At 40.1% G+C, this 17,621-nt stretch overlaps 1 protein-coding gene across 4 annotated transcripts in view; it reads left to right on the forward strand.

Moving 5' to 3' along the window:
* LOC135203283 (major facilitator superfamily domain-containing protein 6-like) overlaps positions 1 to 11,153 on the forward strand; it is a 68,005-nt gene extending 56,852 nt beyond the window's left edge. For all 4 annotated transcript variants that reach the window (XM_064233041.1, XM_064233040.1, XM_064233042.1 and 1 more), the window contains one exon: positions 10,118 to 11,153. The gene's annotated coding sequence lies outside the window, so the exon portion shown is untranslated. The remainder of the gene's footprint in view (positions 1 to 10,117) is intronic.
* The last annotated feature ends 6,468 nt before the right edge of the window (positions 11,154 to 17,621 follow it).

The following is a 17,621-nucleotide window of genomic DNA, read 5'->3' on the forward strand; positions in this document are numbered from 1 at the left end:
CCGACAGAGGTGTTCGACCGAATATCTAACTGGCTGACCGGTCGAGCACGAACCGGACTTGTCACGCTCGACGAGATAAAAGAAAGGCTCGTGACAGCCTATTCCGCGCCCATCGCTGAAAGGGCCGCCCGCGCCCTCGACCTAGTCGCGAACCCCATGCGCGGCGCCGACACCCAAGATGCCTGGGACACTGTGATGGGCCTCGTCCGTCTGCCCGAAATAGGCCCCGACGGAAAAAAGAAAGAGATCAGCCTGAGCAGCGAAATATTCCTGCGGCAACTCAAGCCGGACGTCCGAAAACAGCTGACCGACGTGTACACCCTAGAGGACGACGAACTACTAGAGAAGGCAAAGAAACTGACGTTGTCGAACAATGCCACGAAGCTCGCCGCCCCCCGATCCTTCTGCGTCTGCTACGTCGACGATATCTTATTTTTTTCCAGGTCCTTGGAGGAACACCTACATCACGTCTGAGCGGTCCTGAAGCGCCTGCAGGAAAACGGGCTGGTCGTCCGTTTCGACAAATGCACCTTCGGCGCCGAGAAGGTGGACTTCCTCGGGCACAAGATCTCCGCGACGGGCGTGCGCCCCATGGCCTCGAAGGTAGGCGTGGTGCAGAAGTTCCCAACACCAACCACGGTCAAGTCCCTGCAGGAGTTCATCGGAATGGTCAACTACTACCGCCGATTCATCCCCGCCGCCGCCCGCACCATGTCTCCTCTAACACAGGTCCTGAAGGGGAAACCAAAGGCCCTAACGTGGGAGGCCGAACAAGAGAAGGCTTTCAACGAGACGAAGAGGGCCCTCGCCAGAGCGGCGACATTATGCCACCAAGACCCTGCTGCACCTTTACGCCTCACCACCGACGCCAGCAACGTCGCCTGCGGGGCTGTCCTCGAGCAGATGGTCCAGGGCTTGCTCCAGCCACTCGCCTTCTACAGCAAAAAACTGTCAGCCGCCGAGACGAGGTACAGCACGTTCGACCGCGAACTCCTGGCGGTGTACCAAGCAGTGCGCCATTTCCGCTACCTCCTCGAGGGCTCCCCCTTCACGATCAGGACAGACCACCTCCCTTTGGTACACGCCTTCACCAAGGCGGGCGACGCTTGGTCAGCGAGACAACAGAGGCACCTGGCAGCCATCGCGGAGTTCGGTTGCACCATCCAGTACGTGCCTGGCGAGAAGAACCCCGTGGCAGACGCCCTATCGAGGATAGAAATCAACGCCGTGCATCTCGGGGTCGACTACGAAGACCTCGCCCGGGAACAGGCCGCCGACCCGGAGACCGCCGCATACCGCACTGCTATCACCGCCCTCAAGTGGGAAGACGTGCCCTTCGGACCCGCAGGCACGACGCTCCTCTGCGACATCAGCACGGGCCACCCGCGCCCGCTGATCCCAGCCTCTCGAAGGAAAGCCATGTCCGACATCATACACGGACTCTCGCACCCCTCGGGCCGGACGATGATGCGCCTCCTGACGGAGAAGTTCGTCTGGCATGGAATTCGGAAGGACTCCCTCGAGTGGGCCAGGACCTGCGTGCCTTGCCAAACTAGCAAAATCAGTCGGCACACAGAATCAGGCGTGGGGGAATTTCCGCAGCCGAAACGAAGATTCGACCACATCCACATAGACGTCGTTGGCCCCCTGCCCCCGTCGGAAGGCGTCAGGTACCTCCTGACGGTAATCGATCGCTCCACCAGATGGCCCGAGGGCAACGCCGATGTCGGAGGCGACCATGAAAGCATGTGCCGAAGCACTCCTCGCCAGCTGGGTCAGTCGATTCGGAGTGCCAGACGAAATCACGACAGACCGCGGACCAGTTTTCCTGTCGGAGTTGTGGACTGCCCTGGCCCGCCTAATGGGAACGTCGCTACATGCCACCACCGCCTACAACCCAGCAGCTAATGGCATGGTGGAGAGAGTCCACCGTTCGATCAAGGCTTCCCTGATGGCGCGCTGCACCGACGAAAATTGGAAGAGCCAACTACCGTGGTCCTCCCCCTCGGTCTCAGGATGCCCCGTGCGCGGGCGAACGGCGAGGCATCACCCGCGGAGCAAGGGTATACGGGGAGCCATTAACAGTCCCTGGCGAGTTCTTCCCGACCAATGCCGATGACGCTGACGTCTCCATCGCCAGGCTTCGGGAATCCGCCGGGAAGTTCACGCCCTGCGTCAAAACCTTCTCCGACAGAACCAAACGTTTCCTCCCGAAGGCCCTATCATCGTGCAAGCACGTCTTCGTCAGGGACGACGCCCGCCGCCCGCCTCTAACGAGACCCTACCGCGGTCCCTTCCGCGTCCTACGACGCACTGACAAGGCATATCTCTTATCCATCAACGGTCGCGAGGACTGGGTCACAATCGATCGTCTGAAACCAGCCTTCATCATGGACGAGGACCTCGCAGACGCGGATTCCACAGGGCGCCTCAATCTTCCTCGGAAAAAAGCGACTCCTTCGACCCACTTTTACTCTCTTGCGGGTCGGTGACCACATTTCCGTCCGCATGCTGTATATTTATATTTCCCTTGACTGTAATAAAAATCAGTACACTTCTACCTGCCTCTTTGTCCACCTCTCACAAACGAAATCGTTGGACCGAACGAATGCCGCATGCGTACAATAAAGCTTCGGGTGCGAAATGGCCGAGCGAAGGCACGCCACCACGTAAGATGCATGATGGGACGGATGCTGTCCAATAGGAGAGAAGGATCTCATGGCTTGGCTAGCATCAGGAACCAATGGGAGAGCAGGGGGATGGTGGCGAGTCTACTAGAACTAAGATGGCGGCGCGCGGCGCGAGTTTCAAATTGTTATAGGGCAAATCTCGGACTTTCAGAAACCTTTCGTATCTTGAAAATTTCGTATGTAGAGCAGTAAAATTTTTCGTGTCAGCTTTCGTATCTCAAGTTTTTCGTAAGTTGAGCCTTTCGTATCTTGAGGTACCACTGTATATGGTGCTGTCAGTTTGATATGACACCAAACTGATTAGACTTAGGCAGTTACCCAGTCTCATTGTTCCCCTGCTCCATGATTTTCTCAATATTGGTTACACTACTTGATAATGCTGAATATATGATAACATTTGAAGTAAATGGAGGACTCGACCCTTTCTTTTCCAGAGGGCTTAAGTACTTATAGTATTTTTTAAAAACTGTATTGTCTGTTAGGTTTCTTAAGTCTCAGAGCTGATTGTATTAGTCTCTTTCTCAAGCAGTCTTGCTCAGATTTACAATTTTCTTTTCCAGTCAATGGTGATTGTGTGTTAGACCACCTGCAGAGGATACCCCATTTGGCCATCTGCCAAAAGCCCTATTTCAACAAGGAACTCATAAACACCTTTATTACCTGTGACAAAAGAAGTTTCGCATTTGTGATTTGCTGAGGTGCTTTGTTTAGTTCTCAATACCAGAAGTCTTGTATTTCCTTTGATTTAAAACTGATGCATGTGTGTGTGAATCTTGAAGCAAGATGGATGAGGCAGGGTACTGGTGGTTAGCCAGTCATGAAACAGTACTTCTGTGCTCCTAGCCAATCTGAGTGCAGTATATTTAGACTAAGCTTACACTCCACTTGTCATGTCTTTTTGCCTCTTGTGACTGCCTGTGTTGTGCGTCTTGCTTTAAAATTACAATTTATATGATCGGTGACTCAATTGTGATCCTCCATCTTTGGATCAGTATGAAATTGAACCTTGAATGGAATGTGAGTCTTAGATTAATGTAGTTTTTGCATTCCAGTAGCCTTTGCATTTTGTAGACCATTTGTAATAGTGTTGATTGCAATCAAGTACTGGTGAACTTTATTTTCACAAATGCTATAAAATGATGTTTGAGAAGGTATTACTACGTGAATAACCAAATTGTAGCCTAAGACCTACACTACGACACCCGGATTACCATATACTCATTTTAATTGGCATTCAAGATACATCATTGCGTTGTGTATACCAATGGGTACATAAATGATATTAACTTCCTGTGATTGTGAATGATGGATTCGTTGTTGTGAAAGACGAGATCGCTATCCTAGCCTGAATTATGAGACTGGCTTCCAATAGTCTATACTTCATAACTCTTATTCAAAGCACATCAAAAGAAAACTGCCCTTATTCTAGATATACATATCCCCTAAAGGCACTTTCCCCAAACAAACTTAAAACAGAGTGATTAAGATTAAGATGTGGAGATCTCGATGATTTCGTGTCTAAATTATGGCTAAGTCCATGAGTCATTTTCGCACAACTTAACACTGGTTGATGTAGCGAGACTGCTTACAACTGTGGTTGACCGAACCACCAAATGTATTCGGTTAACTGCAGGACCAGCAAAAACAACTGGCGATTAGCAGTTAAAGCTGTTACATGCATACTTACCAACTAATACATGAAATAACTAAACACAACACTTTACCTAACTTGCAGTCAAGCTGTCATGCCTGCAGAAACAACTTGCCTCTATACCCTTTCAGAAAGGTATGCAAGACAGCATTGCTAGTTTGATTCATGACTATCCAGTTAGATTGATTTCTGTCTTTAATTTAGTTAGGCATGTGACTCTTGAAATTCTTAAGATATTGCAGGTTACATACTTATCCAGGTTTAGATTTTGGTAAGACTGGCAACAAATGTTGTGGATGGAGATCTCAATAAACTATTCCCATCTTTTCTTGTGTTCCTTAGAGTAGTGTTGTTGGATTTTTGCTCTTTTAAAGTATTAATGTCTAGTTGTAACATGATTGGTGTAGAAGTAAGATACTAGAGTGTCAGTCTTCTTGCTGTCATTTGCCCTTTCAAATGCAAAATGTTCTATGAGTGCTACCACAGGACTGAAAATGGATTAGTATATGGTGCTGTCAGTTTGATATGACACCAAACTGATTAGACTTAGGCAGTTACCCAGTCTCATTGTTCCCCTGCTCCATGATTTTCTCAATATTGGTTACAGTACTTTTTAAAAACTGTATTGTCTGTTAGGTTTCTTAAGTCTCAGAGCTGATTGTATTAGTTTCATATAGTTTGTTCTGCCATAGGCAGAGCATTGTTTTCCGGTGGCAGTTTCGCCAGCCTGCCAAGATTTCTCTCTTTCTCAAGCAGTCTTGCTCAGATTTACAATTTTCTTTTCCAGTCAATGGTGATTGTGTGTTAGACCACCAGCAGAGGATACCCCATTTGGCCATCTGCCAAAAGCCCTATTTCAACTAGGAACTCATAAACACCTTTATTGCCTGTGACAAAAGAAGTTTCGCATTTGTGATTTGCCGAGGTGCTTTGTTTAGTTCTCAATACCAGAGGTCTTGTATTTCCTATGATTTAGAATTTGGAAGTCATGGTTGAAGAGTTTTATTCCTAGTAGCTTTCCATGGTTTTGGTCCTGAATTCAAGCCTATCTCAGGGCTTTATAGATTTTTACTGGCACAGCCTCACTGTGCATGTAAACTAGGGATGGGGCGTTTTGTGGCCCCACAGGTCTACCTACATTGTCATCAACTATCATTCGCCTGGTCCCCTTAGATTGGATTGTGGATGGAAAGGGGCCTTTATGTGGATCATATGTTTGTATATTTGATCCCTAGAACATGTCCAGCAATGGAATGAGAGGCCCTTTGCCTCTGCTGTTCATAAGTTTCAAGTTATGCTACAACTGTAGTATATGCCATGTTTTTTCTTCTCATATTTTGGTAGTGTATCCAGTGAAAGCTTACAAGTTAACCCTTTTCATCACTGATGATACACTGACATGATATTTTTCTGGCAATGTTCAACTCTTCATTTTAACCTGTTTGATCTGTTTACATTTAGTAACGTAACCCAAGAATATAAGTGCAAGGGTAGTTTAAATATGATGCCAGAACAAGTATCACAGTGCTGCCACATTTCCACACCACTCACTTCCACGCTTGCCTAAATTTTAAATTTATTCAACCAACTGTGAAATCTAACATACGGGCAGTCACCGGGTTACACAGGAGTTCCGTTCCTGGCCGGGAGGTGTAAGCCAAAAATCGCCTTAACTCAAATCTTCATAATTATAATGGGAATAGATAGCACTTGCAGGGCTGTTACAGCGTCGTAAAACGGTGTTGAAAATGCGGTTAACAGAGCCACAAGGCAAGCGCCGCAAGTCCAGAATGACGCAACCCAAACCTGATGTAACCCAGGGACTGCCTGTATATTTATAAAACAATATATGCTTTCCTTGACAATCTAAAGATGATTTCCCATAGATTTCCCTTATTAAGTTAATCACAATAATTTTTTACATTTGATAAAAAATGTTAAATACTTGTTACTTTAATTACATAGATGGAAACCTAAAGCTATCCTTCTGTTGTCGCTTATATTTGAAATGTCAATCAAAACATCGCTCCTCTGTCAACTTTTGCTGCTTCATAACTCGGCGTAAGCAGCCATTCTCTGATAGCTCTTTATTCAGTTAATATTATACTATAAACTTATAGATATGTAAATGTGCAAATGACCGAGAATATAGGTAAGACTCATTCAGTGTAAGGATATAATATATCTAACCACAATACAATAATACTTAAGACTTACGAGATTGGAGTTGCACAAATTCACAATAGTTGAACTTTTCATTGGACCCTAAGTAATTATCACACTCGACTTTTTCACAGGCGTGCAAACGCAACATTTACGAATCCTCGAGAAACTCTGCTGAAATGTTTATTTTTTTATGTAAACTATAAATTTACAAGCTTTCATGAGTTGATTAGATAACATTAAATAATATAAAGATAATCTTTCTCTCTGTGTCTCTTTTACTGAGATAATAGAGTTTTTATGGTACATGTATAAGTTTATTAATATTTCCAAATATAAAGAGTAAATAATAATAATAATAAATGTAATTACAAAATTTGTACATGATAGTATTTCAAAGAAACAAATTACGTATCCTTTCTTTATCCTTTCCTTCATCTTTTAACTCTCAGGAAGCCAGAGCTGTCAAAAATGTCAATTTAATATAACTGGGGGGTGGGAGAGTTGCTGATTAGCAGGTCTCCTCTCTCTCTTCACTCTCTCTTCTCATCCTCCTCTCTCTCTCTCTCTCTCTCTCTCTCTCTCTCTCTCTCTCTCTCTCTCTCTCTCTCACTGGGATGATAGTTTTTATGATACATGTATGTATATGTTCATTAATATTTTTCAAATATTAATAATAAGATTAATAATAATATATGCAGGGAGCAGACCTTCTTTGATACATGTTTTGTTAATTGAAAATGTTATTTTTCAATGAATTAATCTTATACAGGGTCTTGTCAATTCTTCTGATGATTCGTTCTTCTGACTCAGCTAGGTTGTTGAGTAGAATTCCAATATTCATATTTGTCTTGATTAGGATATTTGATTCACGGAAAGCAATAGAAGACCTTAGGTGCGCTTTCCACAGACACAGCAGCCTCACCATTATGATCAAGCATAGCCAAGACCGCCGCCTCCATTTTCTCAATGTCCTGGTTGAAGAGAAAGAGGCCCATTTTTCAATCAAGGTCTACACTAAACCTACGAATGTGTCTCAACGGAAAGAGAGAGTGCCCCCCAAGAGGTATAAGCGCTCTGCCATCAGTGCTTACGTCAAGAGGGTCCTCTCGCACTGCTCCTCCTGGAACGACACTCACAACGAACTTGAGTGTGTTGTCCAGGTCCTTGTTGATAATGGCCATACTAATAAAAACATAGAAGAATCTATCCGCTGGAATGTCTAGAACTGGTACCAGCAGGAGCCACGCCTTGACGTCAGTGAACATATAGATCTCTTCTATAGGGGTTTCTTCTGCAAAAAGTACAAAAATGATGATCGCGCCCCGCAGAAATCATTGAGGAAAACGCCAGCACCACCAACCCTGAGATGATCATTGTAGTAATTTATTACGATAACCTAAAAACAAGCAGTATGATTATGAAGAATAATCCAGCCACCCTACAGCAGGACCCTCTCAAGAAAACCTATGTGATTTACCATTATTTATGCCCCATCCAAGGGTGCCTTGGCAGTTACATTGGGATGGCCACGATGCATTTTTTTAAAAGAATTTCCTGCTATGCCCAGGAGACTTGCAACGAGCACCTCACGCAACGTGAGCACCAATCAAAATTTAGCTGCTGTAGAGCAGAATTCCCCTGCCCCTTCTCAGCACCACAATGGGGCTCTCGTGTAAGACCAGCCCCAACCATCGATGCATGAGGGACAGTTTAGGCCAAGAAGGATGCCTGATGAATAAGCACTGATTTTGACACCACCCACCCCTCCTATAAAAATAAGCACCGAATTTGAAACCACCCACCACTCCTATAAAAACCGATCTGAACCCAGCATTCATCCAGTTCGTCCACACCAACGTAGTGATGAAGACCATGGAGATGGTCGAAACATGTAGACTAAACCAACCCCTGTAGTCGTACCAGCAGTAGTACAAGGATACATAATATACCCGTATCCAAGAAAATACCAAAAATGACCAGATAGCTACCAAGATTCCGTTGAAGTCTCTGGCCTTGGTTTCTGTACCCATCAAAGAGATATAAACAAAATATGTAATAAAATATTTTTTGATAAAATACTTTTGACAAATATCCTAATTATGACAAATATGAATATTGGAATTCTACTCAACAACCTAGCTGAGTCAGCAAAATTGTTTGTCAGAAGAATTTAAAAACTTCCATTATTTTCAACAAAATAACACAATGATAATGATATGTAATAATACTATAACTGTAATTACAAAATTTAGATTAAAATCTCTCTTTCATCTTTTGTTTTTAACTTGAAGAGACGCTCGAAGTCAGAGCTGTCAAATACTCTGTGAATTTACTGTCGCCATTAGCAGGTCAGTGGGTTCTCTCTCTCTCTCTCTCTCTCTCTCTTGTGGTAGGTAATTTTACATTGATCTAAGTTTACCTTCGCTGATTAGAACTGTAAATGCGCAGTTCTAAAACAGACACATAATTAAGAGTTGTCTTAGTCCAAATAAAAAGCCCTGTTTGTTTATGGAAAGGAATTTCAGAACAAGGACAGAGAGGGAATGAAGTTGAGAAGACGTCTAAAAATAGATCAGTTGGAAGGGGGAAAGAAGGGAGAAATAGCAAATTTTAGATTAAATTACAGTAACTTTAATTTATTTTAGGTGTTAGCTTAGTACTTTGGGAGAATAATTAGGGTCATGTTTAGTGTTCTAACTCTAGAAATCACCATTTATTAGCATTTTAAGAGACCATGCCAAAAACTTACACAAAAATTCAACTTGCGCGAGGCGTCTGGAATCGCCTCGCGTAAGTTGAATTTTTGTGTAAGTTTTTGGCATGGTCTCTTAAAATGCTAAAAAAGAGCGTGGAAATTTTTTCCACATTTGGTGTGGCAGACCATAAAGTGAAGATGCCACTTCTACTCCTGATTGTCTTTTGTTTGAAAACTTCCTAACCGGACGTTGCATTTCTACGTTTTGGAACACAGGTGACAGAACTTGCAAATACCTAATGATTAATTATAATTTTTGAGTTATCCATGCAATCTTTTTTTATTTTTAATAAATTAGGAATTCCTTATTATGACAAAGTATTATAATTCATGTTGAAAAATTAAGGGGTCACTCGTGTATTCCCTAGTTTATGTGCTCAAGTTCATGAGCTTCAGTGTTTTTTATTTAAGGTTATGATTAAGTGGCCTTGTATATTTTTTGATAAATACTGGTGGCCTACTAAAATACTGCCTTACTGGTTGACAGACTCCACCTGTAAAAGTAAATAAATAAAAAAATAAATAAATAAAAACCACACCAGTCCAACCATTAGTTTCTTTAATCACTTGGAAAGACGTGATAAAAAGTGTTGCTCATGTCTTGGTTGAAAGTAGAAAATGCTTATAAATGATTTTATTATTTTTATGGCTTTGAAGCCAGTATTATGAGAATGCATGGGTTTCTTGTAATTGAGTAATGTTTTTGTTATAGCAGTAAAATTACAGTTATAGGGATTGAATGCAGTCAAAAGTATTACTATGCCAGGATGATTGCAGTGCCGAAACTTTTGATATGTCCTTATATATGATTCTCATGATCTGGAAGTTTAGAAGTTGTTTCCAATGTCTCCCTAGTGGCCATCAAGTGTCAGCCTGCCAGAGATGAGCCGACAGAACTCCGGAGGTCACCATCACACCTTGCTTTGTTGCTTCAGCTTCTGAACAACCTCAGTCGTCAACACTGTCATGACCCCGACCCCGACCCTGACGTCCACATTGGAACCGAACATTGATAATAAAGACCCATGAGCAACACAAACACAGGATGTTGACAGCCTTATGGCCACCCAATTAACAATATATTTGCATCCTGCTGTATTTCCTTTAACTAAACTACTAATCTTTAAGGGAACCCAAAATATTTTCTTGATTGTGAGTCTCTACAGGCATTTGTAACTGCACCCCACATAAAAACTATTATACATGTAGTCTCCAGCACCTTCAGCAAACAGGCTCCCTCCTAGACATATAGTGTTTGTCTATACATTCAGGCCAGTCCCAGGGCCTATACAATTCACATAGTTGCTTCTTCTCATACTAAGAAAGCAATTTACACCCCTGGTCTTTTATCATCACATTTTCATCAAGGGCCTAACATAATGGTCCATTGGTATAGTATTTAGTGTTCACATGCCACTTTGATATTCTCAGTTTTGCCCTCCCTCAGGGCGATGAAAAATCACTGGCTCTGTATCGTGATCAGTTACTGCTGCAGTGGGAGGTTGAAACCAACATTCTTTGGAAGCTTGAATTTCAAGTCAAAGACCCCTGTGTACTTGCTCTATGTGAATTGGTTTCATTTACTGAAATAATAATGATACGCAGACACACACATCATTTCAAATACTATCTGGCTGAACGGGTCTTTCCTGAGAAATGGAAACATGCCATAATAATTCCAATAAATAAACCAGGAAAAGATTCAGGTAGTCCATCCGATTATAGACCGATATCCCTAACAAGCTGTCTATGCACAAGTAACATATGTAATAACCAAAGAATCCATTTTAACACCAAAACAATCAGGTAAAATAGCTGGCAGATCAACCCTAGACCCCTTAACAAATTTAGAGGATCATATCAAAAAGGCTTTGAACAAAAAAGATTAATAGCTAAAAGCACATGACAACATGGAAACATAATATCATGCGAAAACTCCATTCCAAGGGATTAAGAGGCCACTTACCAAGATTCATTAAGAACTTTTTAACAAACAGAACTTTTCAAGTAAGAGTTGAAAATTCGTACTCAGTAACCTATAAACTTGAAGAAGGAATCCCTCAAGGTAGTGTCTTGAGCTGTACATTGTTTGCTTTAGCAATTAATGACATCACCGTAAATTTACCAAGTGGTGTAAAAAACAGTTTATAAGTTGATGACTAATTTACTATATGAGTAGCAATTCCAAGTTACAGAAAGGTTATGCTGGGTAAATACAAATGATGACTGAATCCGAATATAATAACGAAATCGTAACCTAGCCTATATGAATGCAAACAAGGTTGGGCTCTGCCATAACGATAATAACCGCCGACTGGTTTATGCAAACGAGAACCAAGAACCGGAAAGGTTAGGATATGATGACCGATCTGGTTCGAAAGGACCTGAAAAAATGATTACTGTGGTGAAATTATATCCTCCGATTGCTCAAAATGGTCCACAGCACATAATTTTCTTTAAGAAGGCAACAACGGTAGGAATTTTAGGCACTGGAATTATATTACAAACCAGAAAATTCCCTAATGTGGAAGGCCATTGTGTGCATTCCACTGGGTCAAGTCCTCTTAGTAGTTGTGAGAAAGGGTCTTTTGCTATGTTAGTTTGAGTAATAGAAAAGTCTTGATACTGGGTACTTAAGAAAGTAGTATGTTATTCTGCTTTAGTTCCCCCTCATTATGGGACCACCTTGACGTGGTGAGGGGGCTCTCGAACTTCAGGAATTTCTTCCCAGGTTCGAACCCAAGAGTCCCATATGACATTATATATTTTTGGAATAAAATCTGGATTTTTCCACTTTTGTCAAAATTTTCAATATCTAATAAATAAAAAAACATATCATAACTTGGATTGAAGTTAAATCCGAAGCTAAATAGTGGGAAATGTGGTAGATCCATCATCTACCCGACAATGTCCGGACCTGGTTTTCCAGGCGGAACTATTCTGTGGAGGTGGACCACGGATTCCACGGGGGCCCTGGTTCTAGGGATAGAACTCTCGGCATTCTGTCCGGTTTGCCCATGACGTGGTTAGGATGGGGATAATTGTATTTCGTAATACTCTTAGTCCTACCAAGCGGGTATTGCTTACACTTGGGCCATACTAATCATGTTATGCCACCCCCTTTTGGGGTAGGGTAGGGATGCGGACATTTGGTAGTCATTTCTCACTTGTGCCTTTGGCGGAAGATTTAACCTCACAAAAAGCCAATGATATCTTTTCAAAATGTATTATTGTATTTTTTCTCTTTTTTTATTTTTTTTATTTTATTTTTTTTCTCTAATTTTGTATGATAAATACGAATAAAGTTATTAATACCCCTGGGCCCCTTCATGGACAAAATTCGGCACAGTTGATGATTACTGGAAATTTATCCCTGAATCTCCCTCAGTCAGTTCTAAATAATAATGCAGCAAAGGAGGAACATCCAGTTCCAAATAAATTATATGATCCTAAACTCCCAGCAGAGCCCATAGAAATTATACAAAAGAGTAAAAATCAATCAGAAGATACAAACATAATAACAATGGAATCATATGTAACAGAGAAAGGAAACAAACCTGATACACAGATAACCCACATAAGGCAAAAGGTCCAAAGCGAAATAGAAATTATCGTCTTAATCCAACACCGGTGTATTTTGATCATCTTTTTGAGCCAGATAACTCGTCAAGATTTCTAGTACTTAAAGCTGAAATAAATATCAACAGCAATACCAGAAAACAAATTATTGAATATATGTCCAACACAAGAAATGGAATGCCGATATATTAAAGAAAAGGAATGGTTACTTCAGGTAACCACGAAAAAAACAGTCCACCACCTTTTCAAATATAATAGAAATAAATGGCACAAAAATAATTATAATAAGTCATGAAACATTAGATTATATACAGGGCACAGTTATTTTACCCAACATTGAAGAAGAAGGACTACCCTCAAAACAATTGATTCTTGACTCCCTTAAGTTAAGATACAATAATATACTTGAGCGCCTCAGTGGCGTGGTTGGTTTGGTGTTTGCTTCCCACCTCGGTGGTCGCGGGTTCGATTTTCGGCCATTCCATTGAGGAGTGAGAGATGTGTATTTCTGGTGATAGAAGTTCACTCTCGACGTGGTTCGGAAGTCACGTAAAGCCGTTGGTCCCGTTGCTGAATAACCACTGGTTCCATGCAACGTAAAAACACCACACAAACAAACAAGTAGGAAAGATAAAAATAAACAAAATAATATTTCAATAATAAAATTTACAGGCCAAGATCTCTCACTCAAAATCAAAATTCTTGGACAAAATAAAGAAGTGCGTCCATTTATACCAAAACCACTTCAGTGCGCTGTGTGCATCAGACACCCATACTACTAACTGGAAATGTAAATCTACAAAATGTATTAACTGTGGACAACCCCATCACGCAAAATCTAAGGAATGCTCCTTTTATCAATACAACACAGAGCTCCAGTTGTTGATGAATAGAACAGGAATGTCAGTCAAAGAAGCTAGACTCGAGCTAAAAGTAAGAGGAGTCAGTAATCCATCTAAAAGCCTCTCTTTCACAAATGTAACGAAAAATCTAAATATCGATCACATCAATAACAAACAACAAAATAATATAAATAAGGTACAAACTTATCACAAGTGGAAATACATAATTACCCTCAATCCCAATCAAACATCTGGACAGTAAAGAATCAATTAATCACTCTCTACAATTACCATCAAATATTACTAATGGAAATCATACCATTAAACCAAACCAAAATGTAACTATCACTCCCCAACCATCCACAAGACCCAAATATTCTATTAACAACAACAAAACAAATAACTCCTCAAACCAACAGTCCTCGTCACTACAGAAAGGACCAATAGAATTACGAAACCGGAAATTGCTTTGTAAGTACATACAACTAGAGCCCTATATAGAGATACGGCTCTGCATATAACCAACTAACTACCAAGACAGAGGAAATGCCCTTTAACACATCAACATGAGAACGAATTATGTTCTGAATCCTTAAAATACAAGAAGGAAATTACAAAATAAAAAATAGACTTATTAATATTCAATTATTAATATTCAATTATGAAAAACAAACAACTGCTGAATCTAATAACCAACATACAAATACAACGATTTAAAAACCACACATAAGTTCAAATGCATATAAACTACGAGGCAAAGTAAAATCGGCAATCAATTTACAGAATTTAACACCAATTCCTTCCAATAATGGAATATAAAATTATTCAATGGAATATAAATGGCTTCTTAACCCGACTGGGTGAATTACAAAGAATCATACAAGACTGCAACCTAATGTGCATATGTCTACAGCATATAGGAAGTAACCCTACAAATATCCAACACTATAAAATTGCCTGTTATTCACCAACTGACAGTGGAAAATTAGGCACAGCTATATACGTTCATAATAGCATAACACATGAACCTTTCAATATACCATCTATGCCATATCAAATAACAGCTATTAAAATGTATATGCCTGACAAAAGTAAAATCGCTATTTGTAATTTATATAACCAACAAAATTTCAGTGCAAATTTTAGTGATTTTTCTGAACTTATTAGCAAAAGTATACAAGAACCCCTACTTATAGTAAGAGAATTTAATGCACATAATCCATTATGGGATACTAATAACCCCACTGACATATCCGGAACTAACATAGAAAAAAACTATAATGAAACACAACCTGTGTTGTCTCAATGAAAGTGAAGTTCCAACATATTTTTCAAATGCACACCTAACCTTTTCCTCAATTGACCTTTCATTATGTTCAAATGATGTAGCCGAGAAATTTTAATGGAATGTCCTAGATGATTCATACACAAGTGACCATTTCATAATCATTCTGAACTACTTAAGTAATATCAAAATATTGCCACCTACAAGATATAATATCCAAAAAGCTAATTGGGATAAATATTTCCTATACACTCGAAACATACCACCATTCCCACATAACGAAGATCACAATGCTATATGTGAATCCTCAAATTTCATAATAAGTGCTGCAGATAAAAGCATTCCAAAAACCAAATCACATTCCACAAAATCCCTGTCCCATGGTGGAATCCAACCTTGAGTAAAATAAAACGTATATTGGGCCGCAATCTTAACAGATTCAAAACTCGCCTTAAATCACTCAACAATGTGCCCTATACTATAAATATATTAAACAAAATAGTTATAACAAACATAACAATTAACCACATTAAACCACCATATAACAAATATACAGCCAAATTTAGAAAAACAGTAATAGCTGAAAAAGTTGCATCATGGAAAGAATATGTCTCAAACATTTCTTCAAACACATCCACAAGGGATATCTGGCAAAAGATAAGAAAAATCAATGGAAAACATATAAGACCTCCAAGAAGTGCAATACATCTAAATGGAAAAATATAAAATGATACTTATGAAATGTCAAATATAATTGGAAAGCATTTTGAAAACATCAGTGCTTACTCTAGCCTAGATATACATTTTCAAAATATCAGAAGACAAAAAGAAAATATAGTATTCAATTTTGAAACTCTTGAAGACCTGGAATATAATTATATTTTCAACATGGATGAACTTTATTATAGTATCTGGCTAAAACGTGTCTTTGATAAATGGAAACATGCCATAATAATTTTAGCTTGATAGAGTACATTGCTCATTTGGTCTGGAAGTATGCATCTCTCTTCATTTGGGAAGATTCACTCCTTGCACTTGAACAGACAGCCCTTTTACCCCCACTCTCGACAAGGCAGGGCTATGTTCCTTGTTTGGTTACAAGAATCAATCCTCACTTTCTTTAAAAAATGTAATTTCTTTAGTTTGGAAGGATACATTCTTTCATTTGGAAGATACTAGTCATATTGAGGCTGGATGCATGCATATTGTATTTGATGTGTAAGTATGCACGCCTTGCCTTCACTTCAAATTTAGGCAAGGAGTGCAAAGTAATTTCTTGTGTGGACTGGTAGGTTGTATTCCGTGTCTGGTTGGCAAGGGCTGCTGCTCCTTGTTTTGTCACAAGAATTGTTCCTCACTTGGTTTTGAAGAATATTTTTCCTTGTTTAGTTTCTAAGGAAGCACTCCACGAATGCATGTTGTTTTTGGTTTATATGAATGCATTCCTTTCTTCCTTTGGGAGATTACTGTTCTTGCTATGTCTTTCCTTATAGTTTTTTAGAATATCTTCTGATGTAATCCATACTTGGTGGAGTCTGTTCGTCGTCAACATAGGAGTCGTTTCGCCGTCAATTATTCCATCGGTCTTTCTCAGCACAAACAACCACTGCACTAATTACCTTTCGCTCGCTGAAAAACATAGACACTCTCTCTCTCTCTCACCTGTTGAGTAGTCATAGGGTATAAAAACCAACTGCTCGTCAGTGGTCATCAATTCAACCTCGAGACTGCTATATATATATATATATATATATATATATATATATATATATATATATATATATATATATATATATATATATATATATATATCTCTTGTCTTGTGTAATTTTTGTAAATTTATTATAAAATGTGATTTGTATATATTTATTTTAGTTGTGCCATGTATTCTCTAATGTGTATTTTAAATTTATTATCTTCTACGGAAATAATGTAAATTATTGTACATAGAGTAGAATAAAATGTGATATTATTCTTAATTATATTAACGATGACTTTACAAACAATAAAAAAAAAATTCTGCTGCCAATTGCACGTCTTGGTCCATTTCTTAATAACGGGGCGAAACAACTCCTATATTAACGGCGAAACGACTCCTATGTTGACGGCGAATCGACTTCACCCGAGGGCGAAAGTCATTGACCGCGAAAGCGACTGACGGCGAAACGTCTATAACCCGCCCAAGGTCCAGATACAACAGGTCAGCCAGCGCGCAGCTTTGGGTATGAATCACCAATACTGTGACGTTACGCGCCCTGGTCTCTCACACGCTTTTAACCAAAACAATATGCTACCCATAATTGTAAGGTAGACTATAGGACTTGCTGTGTGTCCATATATCTTTTTATTCATTCATTCATTCTACCATTGATAATGCCAAGTAACTGCACAGTATTTGGCTGTTCTAATACACGTTAAAAAACGAAAAACTCGAATATAAAATACCATCGTTATCCAAAAGAAAAGTCATCCAAAGACCAGTGGGTACATGCCTGTTGTTGTGCTGACAGAATTAACGTCGTGTTCTCTGATGTTCCCCATTTAATCAAATTAGTAGGAAATAGTTTATTGACCGGTTTTTTTCCTTAATAATGAAGAGTGTATTTCAGCTTCTAGCATACGAAAACAGACCTTTGGGCTTGCATATAAGATC

Source organism: Macrobrachium nipponense, chromosome 36, assembly GCF_015104395.2.
Source record: "Macrobrachium nipponense isolate FS-2020 chromosome 36, ASM1510439v2, whole genome shotgun sequence".
Lineage (NCBI taxonomy): Eukaryota > Metazoa > Arthropoda > Malacostraca > Decapoda > Palaemonidae > Macrobrachium > Macrobrachium nipponense.